We start from the raw sequence: 13,649 nt of genomic DNA on the forward strand, positions 1-13,649 counted from the left end.
GATCCTGTCTCAAAATAAAAGGTCAAAAAGGACCAGAGATGTGGCTCAGTGGTTAAGCATCCCTAAATTCAATCTCTGGCACACACAAAAAAATTACTATTTTAGAATACTTCTACAATGAGAATTGCTATAAAGAACTATCAAGTGAATGAGAAACACAGGAACATATAAATACTAGTTTATGAAATGATTACAATTACTCAAAAGGGAAGACCCCCTTAAACATGAACAAGAACACAGAAATCACAAAGGAATTTTAAAAATTTTATCTTCTTCAGATAACATAAAAAAACTTCAGTAAAGTTGAAAGAAAAATGAAAGAAGCAAGGAAATGTTTACAAAGTGTATGCTCGATTGAATGCTAGTTAATATTTTAGTGCTCAGTAGAATGGTACCTAGTAAAAATGAATGCTAATTATTATTGCTATGCCTAATTAAAAACTCATACAATTAATAAAACTATAAACATTCTAATAAAAAGATTATTCACATAAAAATTTATGATCAAAATATATTCAACTTCACTAGTCATCAAAGGAGTACAACAGGATGGACAATGAAATATCTTTTTCAGCTTTTCAAATTTACAAAGATGAAAAGGTTAGAACCAGGCAGGGTTGGCAGAGAGCAGAGGACCAAGAACTTACATGCTCTATTTGTGGAAGAATAAACTGGTATATTTTTCTTGGAATGCAGTTTGTTAATATGTGTGACAATGCATAGAATTTGCACTTCTAGGCATTTATCCTGAGATATATTGCAAAATTGTATGGGAAATGTCAAACAAAAAGCTAATGTTCCAATTATCTAAAATGTAATTACAGCAATCATCCTTTATAGCAGGTTCATTTTCTGTAGTTTGTTACTTACAGTCAACTATGATCTGAAAGTATCAAACAAATATTTATATATTCATTTAATATACACATGGGATATAAAAGTATAGTCATATATTTATCAATATATAAATTCATAAATAGAAAATTCCAGACATTAAAATATGTATTTTTTAAATTGGATACTGTTCTGAGAAGTGTGAGGAAATCTTGTATCAGAGTGTCCATTCTGCCCGAGACCGTCTCTCTGTCTAGTATATCCACACAGTGTGTGCTATCACTTAGTAGTATGTTGGTTATCAAGTCAACTATCATGGTATCACAGTACTTGTGTTCAAGTAACCCTTATATAGTTGCCTAACACTAAAACCCAATGCCTGTATCATTCATCTCACATCACCTCATCATGTAGGCATTGTATCATCTCCCATCATCACAAGAAGGGTGAGTATAGTACAGTAAGATATTTAGAGGGGGGAGACCTTATTTACATAATTTTTATGACGGTATATTGTTACAATTGTTTTATTTTACAAGTTATTAACACTTTACTGTGTCTATGATAATGCATAAAAAAACAGAATATACAATGTAAGATCATATTCAATTTCAGGCATCCACTAGGAGTTATGGAATGTATTCCTCAAGGTCAAGAGGGAACTACTTAAACTCCTTTGTTGCAACAATCTCATGAGGAAGGCACTTTTATTATACCCACTTTATGGGAATAAAATAATAACAACAGTAATGAGAAAGAGGAGTTATAGAGAGGCAGGGCCCAGTTTGAAGACTGGACACTCTGGTGCTCAGCCACACTCCTACATGCTTACTAGGATGCCACATTACATGCTATTTTTCTCTTTTCAAGGTTTTTTAAAAATTGAAGTATATTTTACCATAGTAAATTTCATTCTTTTTAATATGCAGACGTGAGAGTTTTCATAACAGCATCTAGTCATGTAATTATTACCACAATTAAGAGATTGGTGGTGGTGCACACCTGAAATCCCATCGGCTCAGGAGGCTGAGACAAGAGGATCAGGAGTTCAAAGCCAGCCTCGGCAAATGCAAGGTGCTAAGCAATTCAGTGAGACCTGTCTCTAAATAAAATACAAAATAGGGCTGGGTATGTGGCTCAGTGGCCGAGTGCCCCTTCACCACTGAGCTCAATCCCCAGTACCAAAAAAAAAAAAAAGATATAGAACAATCAATCCATCATCCCAGAACAATCATCCCCAAGCAACTCTGCAGTCCAACCTGCCCTGACACCTAGCACCTGGCATCCTCTAATCTGTTCCAGAATGACATGTATAGTATGGAGCCTTTTGGATCTGGCTTCTTCCATTCTCCTTAGTGTGTCTGAGATTCAAACATGATGTTGTGTGTTGGGAATTCATTCCACCTGTCGCTGAATGGTGTCCCAATGCATGTGGCACTGGATGACCCACGATCTGACTGACCATTCTAGCTAAGAAACCCCTGAGTTATTTCTGGGTTTTGAAAAGTCACTGTACATACTTGGATACAGGTTTTTGTGCATCTACAGGCTAATTTTGACTTGCACATTGTCTCTTGTTGAATTTCTCTAAAGCCTTTGAATCCCTCTTTTCAATGCAGTGTAGTACTTCAAGTGGAAAATTAATGAATGAAAGGTAAAAACTAGGAAGTCTACATTCTGGTCTACTTTGCCACTGGCTTCTGAACGACCTTGGAGAAGTCACCATTGACTGCCATTTCTCTGGTGAAGCCTTTAAGGGTCTCAGATGAGAAAGCCAAGAACTCAGGAGAATTTGTTGGGGTGAGGTGACTGTATTCTCTGTGCTCTGATGTACAATCCAGGACTCTCCTTAGTCTCTTGTCACAAAATTCCTCCTGAGGTGGGGGTCTTTTCTTGCCTCTATTAAGGTAAGGTCAGTTTCTGACACTCTCCCTGGTTTTACCAGCCCTGTATGTGAGACCCTGCATGTCACCTGTGCAACTTGGCTTCACCAACTCATGGTTCCTGTCTTGGCATTTCTGCTGCCCTCACCCCACACAATCACCTCCAGGCACTGCCCATAACTGACTGGATTCCACTTCCGGTAGCCTCTTCCCCTAGCACCCAAGTGTTTTTAAGATGAATGAAGGTTGTCAAGTGGAGTCATTTACTTGCACCTACCAAGGTCTATTCGCTTTCATTCGATGATGATATTAAGAGAAATAACAGGATTAGAGACATGGTATGAAATACTGTGGTTAAAGATGGCACGTAAATCTGGCAATGACCCTTTGGAAGTGGGCTATGGCATTGGTGTGTTTGGCACTAGAAAAACAGCTCTTGTCTGTGGAAAGGAGGCATTTAGATAAGTCTCCTTAAGTCTGGCAAATGTGTTAATCTAAAAATAGACAGAGGCTGTCTTTCTTCCTTGCTTTTTTATTGCAACATACAAAATATTACTGAGGGGAAGGTTATGAGTTGAGGAAGAAATGTTTGAAAAAAATGCATGATTTTATCCCAGAAAGTAATAATCTTAACAATCTGTCTGAAATGCTTCCAAATGAACTCTGAAGAAAAACATTTATGAGCTTGAACATGGTATTAGGTTGCAACATTCTAATTTACTAAGCGTTTGCTTTCCTTTTAAAAAAAAATCCCACAAAAAAGTAAGAGCGAAATATCAAACGATGAGTCTGCCTTATGAAAATAGTTTTCTATACATTATTAACATCCTGTGGCTGCAAGGATTGTTTCTTCCCCTACTCTGCTCTATTGATCCACTTGCTGAATTCCATGTCACTGTGTCAAAGGCATTTCATTTTGTCCTTGTCGTGGCCACACCAATTAACAATATGGGTGCTGTCCAGTCAGTTACTGAATATCCCAGGGAAAAGTTTGTTTCTGTAAGACCAGGGTCATTTATAAGTATCTTCCTATTGGGAATGGTTTCATACTCCAGAAGAGCCCAGCAGCTCATAAGACACTTCCCTTGACGTCCAACCTGATGGAGAAACTCCTATGATTGGAACCTCATGGGGTTCATAGGCTTGCTAAGTGCTGTGGGTTGAATTGTGTCCATACCCAAGTCACATGTGGAAATTCTAACTTGTAGTACTTCAGAATGTGTCTGGATTTGGGGATAGGGTCTTTAAAGAGGTAATGCATTAAAAATGAGGTCACATGGGTAGGATAATCCAGTAGGACTGGTGTTATAAGAAGAAATCATGACACAGACACACACACAGAAGGGAGAGCATGGGAAAAACACAGAGAGTCAGTGGTCAGTTAAGAACCAAAGAGAGAGCCTTGGACACCTTGATGTGGGGTTTCTAACCCCCAAAACTGGGAGGAAAGAAATTTCCTTGGTGTTCCTTAAACTACCCTCTCTGTGGTACTTTGTTATGGCCGCCCAAGCAAACCAATACCCTAAGATAGAAATGTGCAGATTTATAAAAGAAGAATAAGGGAAGGGAAGAACATTTACACCAGTGGATTTCTGTGCTGGGCATGCTCACTCAGCAACTCTTCACCCACCAGGAGCACCCACCAGGAGCCAGGCCTTGCCCCACCTAGGCACGTAGGGGGTCTGCGAAGCCAAGCACACAGGTACTCCCAGCACTCCATGTACTTAGTGTCCATCAACCAACTCATCAATGGATCATGTTGAAAACACAGACCAGGACCCACTGAATCGAAGTCTCTAGTAAGACCTACATCTTCTTAATTACTCCTATCCTGAGGAAGATATTATGATTATTAGATCCTTCCCTAGCGCACATTTGAGTAAGGGAAATAGTACACATTTCTACAATTGGTGTGAGGCAGCTGTTAGGGACAGAAAGGAAAGAAGCCGAGGAAGAGAAGAACTGGGCATCCCCAAATGAGCTTCCCCTACTCCATAATTTCATCTGAGGCCCGGCTAGACCCCAGGCTTTTGTTGTTTTTGCACTCTCTTATGAGCATCTTTTAGGGTTGATAGATTTTAGGTAACAGGCACTAATGTCATCACAGGAAAATGTCAGTAAACTTTGTTCAATGATTACCCTACAGAAAGAACAATATTCTGTGACAATATTTCCAAATAGAAAGGACTGACGGGGATTTTCTCACTGTATTGATTATTTTGAAAGTTGCCTAGCTCTCATTTAGAGGTGGTTTTAGACATAGATCACCTGTGTCAACAGCTTATAGCACAGAAACAGATCTGGAACAAAGGACCCAGACCTCAGCCTTAAAGCTTGATTCATTCCACTCCTCCACCTCCATTTGGCCAGTGGAGTTAAGAAAGAAGAGCAATTGACTAACAGAGTAGTTTGAGAGTTTGCAAATTGTGTCCACAAGAATTCTGAATGGTGGGAGTTTGGTCTAGTCATTTTTCTTGTATGGTTGGATAAGCTAAGGTTAACAGGTGTAAGTATGTCCCAGGCTTCAGAGTTGGTCCATGATGGATGAGGAAAGGATCACATGGGCCGCTACCCCTGGTGTGGTGCTCTTCCCATTATGCTGGCTACTGACTCTCCTGAGCCAGTCACTTGAGCAGCAATTGGCACCTAAATACCCAGCTAAGATAGAACTAGGAGCAACAGTTGAACGCTTGGCAAGAACGAGCCTGCCACTTTGGAGCCTCTTGTGCTCCCAGGAGAGGAATACCAAAGTTTATTTTCATCATCTCTATTTATATTTTTCATACTCATTCTGTACAGGAATTACATAGTTTGCTGGTTAAGTAGGGTTGGAAGGCATTGGTGAGGTAAAGAGAGGAGAGCAATAATTTATGCGCAAAGATGTGTGGTTGTGAGGAAGTTGGTCTGTTCATTCATTTAGGTCTTCACATTATTCATTCTATCAATCATCCATTGATGTACCCAGTATTGACCAGGGGACATTTATATCAGTCACTGTTTTGAAGACCAGGATTCCAAAGTGAGCAAAACCAAATCTGGCCTAGCTTTCAGTTAATATTGCATCCAGTCTGGTGGGGTGAGAGACATTTATTTCGACTTCCTGAGGAAGTGACATTTGACCTGGGTTCCTCAGTGGGAAGTGAACTTCTGGGAGAATGGCCAGGGTGCACAAAGACTGTGACACAGAGGGAAGCATCAAGAGAATGACACTAAAAGGTGATTTAAAATTTGCATATTAACTAGTTAAAAATGACTTAGAGAAAAAATGGTCAGTGGGAAGGCAGAAATAATGTGGGATTCTAATATGAGGACAGCTTATTCCAATTGTTTCCCTTTCCTCTCTCCCTCCTCCTCTCACTGAAAGGAACCATGGCAAGGCAGCACGTTTTTATTAACTGTATCTTTGCAAGCAAGATGAAGGGTAAATGATATTTTCTCCTACTCACTGATGCCCCGTGGCAGAAATATGTAGTAGCCATATATAGTCAAGAATTCACTTATCTGGAAATGTGCTATATTTTACTACTTTTTAAGTAGTATATTATTTAAATCTGCTCTGAAGCGGACTCTAGGGTGAATCATGTATGAAAGATTATTATTTGTGGAAAGTCTTGTTTTAGAACATGATTCAGGCGTGTGAGAAGGTTTGGGTTTTCAATTTAAGGTCATTGCTGTGTCCTTGATGGAAGGCACCATATTTCAATATGGCTGCCTCATCAAAAGTGAACCAGGGGCAAGGCAGAAAGGGGCTCTCACAGGTCTTCATATAGAATAAACAAAACATAAATATCTGTCGCAGAGATATAACAGTTCCCAAGCTGTCATGTTTTAATCTAAGCCTGGGGAGAAAAAAGCTCAGCATACTATGCTATTGGATTTGAAAATAATTGCAGATAATATTCTTTTGGTTTTTCATAAATGCAATTTTAACTATAGATGACAGTCATTTTCAAGCTCAGTCTGTGAATTTCTTCCTTGGAAAGACATCATAAACATAGAAGATGAGTGTGTTCGTGGATGCCTGGGCACTAGTATGTGGGTATGCCAGGTTCATTTCAGCTGTACATAGAGCAATGATATAACTCTTACCACAGAGGAGTCAATACAGCTTGAAATCAATCATGGTGGTGATATGTACACTGTGAAAATTGGTAAATTATACAAACCTTGACTTTTTATCTTTTTTCTCTGGAGAGTTGGTTGTTAAATATTTTCTCCAACACACTCCTGAGTATAAAGGCTCATTTCAAGTTAATGAGATGGACAGGACCTCTTGAAGTCATGCAGGATGCTCCCCAGCTGTCTGAGGGATGGGAGGCAGCTCTCACCAACAGGAGCTGAGGGTGGACCTAGGCTTCTAGCTTCCAAACACCTCCAGCTGAACTCAATTGATTCAGTGCATCACTCTCACCTGGGAGTCTTTAATGTTTTCAAACTCAAGTTTCTTTTCTATTACAACTCATTCTTCTCATTGCTTAAAATCAAAGTCCTTAAAACATAATTTTGAACTATAAAAGATACTGCCTTTTCTCATTGTTTTCCTAAGAGTATCAATTATTCAACCTGCTATTCAAGGCCTTTAATTATCTATCCCCAATTTACCTTTCAGCTTTATTTCTCCATTTATGCTCCAATTAATTTGGATCAAATCACTTCCAAAAATTGCCTTGGAATGATGGAAAGAGAAAACCGCAACTGTGCAGTAATAATTGTTACAGGTCAGACTCGTCAGTGGATGCTTAGATTAGTGGACCAAAGTATGATTAGAAACGAGATATTTGTATAGTCTCATAATAGCTCTTCAGAGATAGGGGGAAACATCCTCGGAAAACCTGGCTGATAGCACCCTTAGCAAGTGATTGAAGTGCCAAAGTCAACAGACATCATCTCATGCCTCCAGGCACACGATGCGGGGCACAGCATGACATGTGTGGTATTCTTGCCAAATATACAGCAGCTCAGTCTAATTGTGAGCAAACATTTGGCAAACCTAAATTCAGGGACACTCTTAAAAACTGGCTAATACCTTCAAAAGTGTCAAAGTTGTGACAGCAAAGAAAGACCAAGGGACTGTCTCAGAGTAGAGAAGACTAAGCAAATGAGATAGTTAAATGCAACAAGGAATATTAGATTGGATCCTGGACTTAAAAAAAAAAGAGTATGAATAGAACAAATGATGTGATTATGTAGAATTTCCAATAGATCAATTTGATCAGTTAATATTTCATTGTACTGCAGAGGTACAAGATGTTACTGTTAGGAAAAGCCAGGTGAAGGGATTATCAGCTTTTCCAAGAATTTTTTTCCAAGCAACAGTTAAGAAAGTCTTGTATAATTTCACTAAACTTTTTTTTTAAAGATAAATCCTTAGTAATCCACTCAAAATTGCAAAGCAATCTGTGGAGGCAGAATATCTAGGTCTTTTTAGAATAATAGAATCAAAGAATTTTAGAGTTAAAAAAATTTAAAAAGAAATGTAATTCATACATCTACTTTACTTCTAGGTAGGAAAGGCAAGGCCTAGAGAAGTTGAGTTATTAATATCACAGTTGGGAGAATTGGTTCTAGAACGCAGGCCCTTTACCTCCCAATTCCTTTTGACTTCTACTTTATGACATTACTTGATTCAGGTCCATGAACTTTTCCAGTATAATTAATTCAATTCAATCCAAATTCATAAGATATTTTTATAAGAAATGTAACATTCTAATTTCTAATATGTTTATAATGAAATTATGAAAATCTTGCTCTAAAGGAATGCAATGTTTTGCTTTTCATACAAACTTGAGGAGCAGTTTGAGAAGTGAAAATAAACTTTTACTACAAGATTTGAACTTGGTTCAACTAAACTTGATCAATTTCAAGGAAGCGCAAAGTTAATTAAAATGCATCATTCTCTTCGGGTAAGCCCTCCCCCCTCCATTTCCTCTTGTATATAGACTCTCTTGTTCACTTATTTGCTTATCTCACATACACACACACACACACACACACACACACACACACACACACACACCTCATTAAAACAGATGATGGGTCATTTTATTTCACTGAGTGTAATTGTATGAAATGACTTCATGATATAATCATTGTATATTAGAGGTCTGAATGGAACAGTGATAGTCTTGGCATCCAGCCCATGTTTTCCTTCAATTTTTATTGCCTGAAAGATTTCTGCTCCTCAACAAAACCTACCCTTCCCTCTCCTCCACCCTCTCATGTCTGGGCTCTGCATTTAGCAGATGGTGTTGTTATGCAATTATGTTTAACGGGATTAAACTAGATCATTGAATTTTAAAAATCCTGACCATCACAGCTGTTTTTCCTCTGAAATGCTTTCACTCAATTAATGTGTGTAAGACATCCTTCTGGTCAATCCTAGCTTTCCAAGGAGCATCAACAGGGGAACCTAAATACATCCATATTTTGAATAAGAAAAATAACTTGGGTGCTAGAAATGAAAATACTTATGACTCCTATTTCCGTATGTGTGCCCGGTGACAATATTTGTCACCAAAAAATGTCTAAAAAATACTGGGTGGATACATTAGACATTAAGAAAATGATTGCCCATGTTTCTATAATCAAATCTCCATAAATCTCCCCATGTTTGTCCTTGAGACAGTATTTTTCTCAGGTATCCTGCTCAAAACTCCAGGTCGTCTTTGACAGTCACCTCTTTTTTACTTTCTGCTGTTCTGCTTTCCACTACAACCGGTAAGTCCAGTACAGTCTATTTTTCATTTACACCATTTTGTTAGTTCCTTTCCTTCAATTCCCATTGTTACCACACTAGTTCCCACCTAATTTATATGTAATCAAATATTTTTCAATGGCTAAGGGGCTGAGAGGGAAGAGCATCTTCTCTCCCTGGCCCCCTATAAAGCACAGCAGTAAGGAAAGAGAGAAGTACTTGGTCTCTCATCTCCCACTTTGGGGTAGGAGTGAAGAGGAATAGTAGTGGATTTTGTCACACTGGGGTAGCAAACTTATGATCTTATGGGGGACCTTCTACTGAGGGTCCAGCAACAGGAATTTTTTGAATGGTTCTCCACCCAGCAGGGTCCCAACAGATATATCCTTACTCTCATATTCCCAATTGTCTGGGGCAGAAGAAGCAAATGTAGTCCTTTACATTAAACTTGGAGACCATGGAAGTTTGCTTATTTGAGCAAAAGAAAAGAATATCAACTAGTTGCGTATAGGAAAAAGAATGCCTCCAAAAGATATACAATTTTGTTTTAAAAAGTTGTTTGAAGAGCTGCTATTTATTAAACAAGTTCTATATAATCTCACTGTAACTTAAATATATGATCTCATTTTATATCATAAAGTTATCTCCTTCCATTTTCACACCAATATATTCTTGTCTGTTTCTATATACAAGAAAACTGAAATTCAGAGAGGCCAAGACCGTTCCTTACTCTTACATAGCTAGAAACCAGTGAGGTCAAATTTGAAACCCAGGCTATTTGTTTCTAATATCCTAGAGTGCAGTTCTTTAAAATCATATGTGAGCCCAATGTGACTGGGAAGTAAAGTGGTTTCTATTCTGTGAGTGGCAATCAAATTTATTTTCTTTGCTATTCTAAGCTCTTCAGGACATTTTGTAAAAATCCTCTCCCAACTTAGAAAGTGCAACCCACCCCTCTCCCCCGCCCAAGCAAAGTAGGTCTTTTTAGATCTATAATACTAGATACGGACATGGAAACTCAAAAATGTCAAATAACTCATTGAGTGCCAATTGAACCAGTGTTGGGTGGGAATTCAAAATCAGGCATCTGGTTTCCCTTTCCCTGATGGAAGTCTTTAATAAGGTTATTTTTATATTAGTTAGATGTTTTCCAAAAAGAAAGAAGTCTTGCCACTCTCCTGCTATGTAAAAACATATACATACAAACAAATATATATATATATATATATATATATATATATATATATGATGGGATAATGGTAATATTCTAATGAATATGCCCTGTATGTATCTTCTATGCAGTGCTACTATGCTTTGGACTTATAATATATCAATAGTTATAACTGCTATAATTACAAAAAATATTAACAATATAATTGACTCCATTCCTGAGATCTCTGGCATTCCTCCTTCCCAAAACAAGAAGACTGAGTGGTCCTGCTAAAAGACATAACATATGTAGCTTGCAGAACAGATCCCGTGACAATCCAATTCTTTCATTTTGACACCAGCCTGTACTCATCTAATTTTATAGAAAGGAAACTGAAATTCAGAGAGGTCAAGACATTTTATTACTCTTACACAGCTAGAAAGCAATGGGGTCAAATTTTAAACCTGGGCTGTCTGTTCTCATCATCCTAGCATGTATAGACATACATCTTTTTACATGTCCATGCTTTTAGTTAATTCAGGTACCAGGTGAACTGATTTCTAGACAGTGTATAAGATGAAACAGCTATAATGCACAATAAGCAAACATAAAGCGTCACACTCATCCCTACTCTTTTTCCGTGTAAATAGCAGCCAGGTTATGTAAAGAACAGGTAGAGTACTGTGCTATCTATGAGTGGGGCAAAGGGTATGCTCTGCATTATTCGAGGCGGTTCTTCACAAGCTGCCCAGACAGTGAGGACAAAGAAGGCCAACACTGCAATCTGTTTCTATCTGGCTGCTCACCACTGTAGTACCTCAAATGGGGAAAACATGCCGGTTCATTCTCTAGAATGGGGAAAGGAGCTGTGCTGCATGTCATCACTGTTGGGAAGCACCATCTCTTAGGTGTGTTCCATTTCATAATGATTCCAAGTGGTTTGACTTGTGTCAATTCAGAATTTCTAAACTCTTTGTCTTTGCATTTATTTCCTCATGATCCTGCAGGTAACCAGGCAGACGCAGTCATGAGATCTGGGATTTTTGTTTCTGGTCTATTTAGAATGGAAGAACTGGAACAGGGCCACTGAGAACATGTGACTTTGAAAAATGCATGTGAATTTTAAAATGTGCCCCTGCCCCTTCTTGAGTGCAAGACAGGCTTAAGGAATGCCCCAGAATATGAATCTTCCCCAACTTGCTCCTTGGCTGGTCATAACCTGTACATCATTTGCAGCAGCCCTGGTCCTGGAATTAACTCAGGTTCTGGAAGTAATCAGGGGAACGGGAGATGCTTGTATATAGGGCTACAGGGCCTGTACATTCTCTTCTGGTAATGATTTTAATTAAGACCAAATGATTATAAAATTTCTAAGGGCCAACAATATTTTCCTCATAAAATATTTTAAAATTCACAAACATAATATTCAGCAACATGTTGATTTTTTTTCAAGAACTATATTATTGTGTTCCAAAAAAAAAAAAGACTTGCACTTGCAAGATTTAAGTATTTCATAAATTTGCAAATTCTTCCCTGCTATGGATTGCCTGGAGAAAGGCAAGAAAAGAGCCAAGACACAAAGAGAATTATCTCTCAGTTCAGTGTGAAGATTCATCCTTCATGTCTTGAACATGTAATTGGTGGAACTGAGAAAAACTAACACTGAGCATGTTCAGAGGGGTCAAGAAGCTTTGAGCAAGGACTCCAGAGGGTAACTCACTGACAGAGAAATCTTGCTGAATCTGAATTATTCCTAACTGGCATCAAGCACAGATACCACTTCAGCCTCCACTCCCTCAGCACCTGGAGTTCTGGCCGAGACCCATGCCTCCCACTGCTTGGGGCATCCCACCTGTCCCATGGGTGGGCCAAGTTATCCCAGACTCACAATGTTTAAAAATCATTATTTTCTCCACATTTCTGGTCTTCCTTCGTATTTTCTGTTTCAACAAATGGCACCACCAGCCAGCTTGTCACCAAAGCCAGAAAACTGGAAGTCATTATAAAAGCCTCCCTCTCCTTCATCCGTCCCCCATGAACAGTTGTCACCCAATCCTGTTGATTCCATGTCCCAACAAGCTCTTCAACCATTTACTTCTCCACATCTGCACTACCACTCCTGGGATCCAGGTCACTGTGAACTATACTGGTGCCACTCACTGCCAACCCCTCTTCACACCAAGCCAAAGTGAAACTTCGAAAGTGCCTTCTCCTTTTCCTCATTAGACACGAAATCACAAATGGTGTCTCCATCGGACTCCAGCCTCCTCCTCTCTTGAGCAACACACTGGCTATTTGATCAACACATCCTTCACTTCCTTTGCCTGGTGTCAGGCAGAGCCATTCTGTCTCTCAAGTCCCCTGGTACTGAGAATGAGGGAAGGAAGCCTAAGACCGGCCTAAGGAATAGCAAGAACTTTCTAAATTAACTGTTCACCTAAATCGCAACCCAGGAGTTGAATTTCATTAATCACTGTGACATATGTTGGGTAGGAATAACATAAGGGATCTAGATTTTTGAATTATTTAAAATTAGAATACATTATGCAGGAGATCCCCTTTCCCACCCTCACCCCCTAAAAAGTAAAACTAAACATCATTGACTATACTAATATATCATGACCTAGGAAAATAACTAAATGTTCTTGACATTACCACAGGTAGAAAGCACTAGTATACGACATAATAGCAAATCCTCTTTGAGCCCACTACAACATCTCTGTTGGTGTTGTGAAAGGTTTCTGGCAAATTTATAAAAATGTGTAATGTTATCCTTTTTGCCTAATCCCAGAGGAGAAGAGAAAGCCAACATATTAAAATTAATGATGTATATTTAGGCAGTCAGCTTATTGGACTCTTGCCCCAAACCAGAGAAAACCCTGGAAAATATATGGAAATATATGGAAAATTCCCAATTAGGGGAGGCGCTGGTGGGAAGAGACAAGGTTTCAATAAATAGCTGAAGCTGTCAGTTAGCTATTAATGATTTCTCAGCATTTATTGAAACCATTTAAAAATAACCAACATGAAAAAATAAAAAGTGAACCATAAAACCAAGGAGCCTTTTGTTCTTTACTAAAAGTTCTGA

The 13,649-nt window shown here is 38.6% G+C and overlaps 1 protein-coding gene across 1 annotated transcript in view; it reads right to left on the reverse strand.

The window, feature by feature from the left end:
• The window catches only part of Itga8 (integrin subunit alpha 8), a 169,632-nt gene that overhangs the window by 87,985 nt on the left and 67,998 nt on the right, over window positions 1-13,649 (reverse strand). The window lies entirely within an intron of this gene.

Source organism: Urocitellus parryii, chromosome 9, assembly GCF_045843805.1.
Source record: "Urocitellus parryii isolate mUroPar1 chromosome 9, mUroPar1.hap1, whole genome shotgun sequence".
NCBI lineage: Eukaryota > Metazoa > Chordata > Mammalia > Rodentia > Sciuridae > Urocitellus > Urocitellus parryii.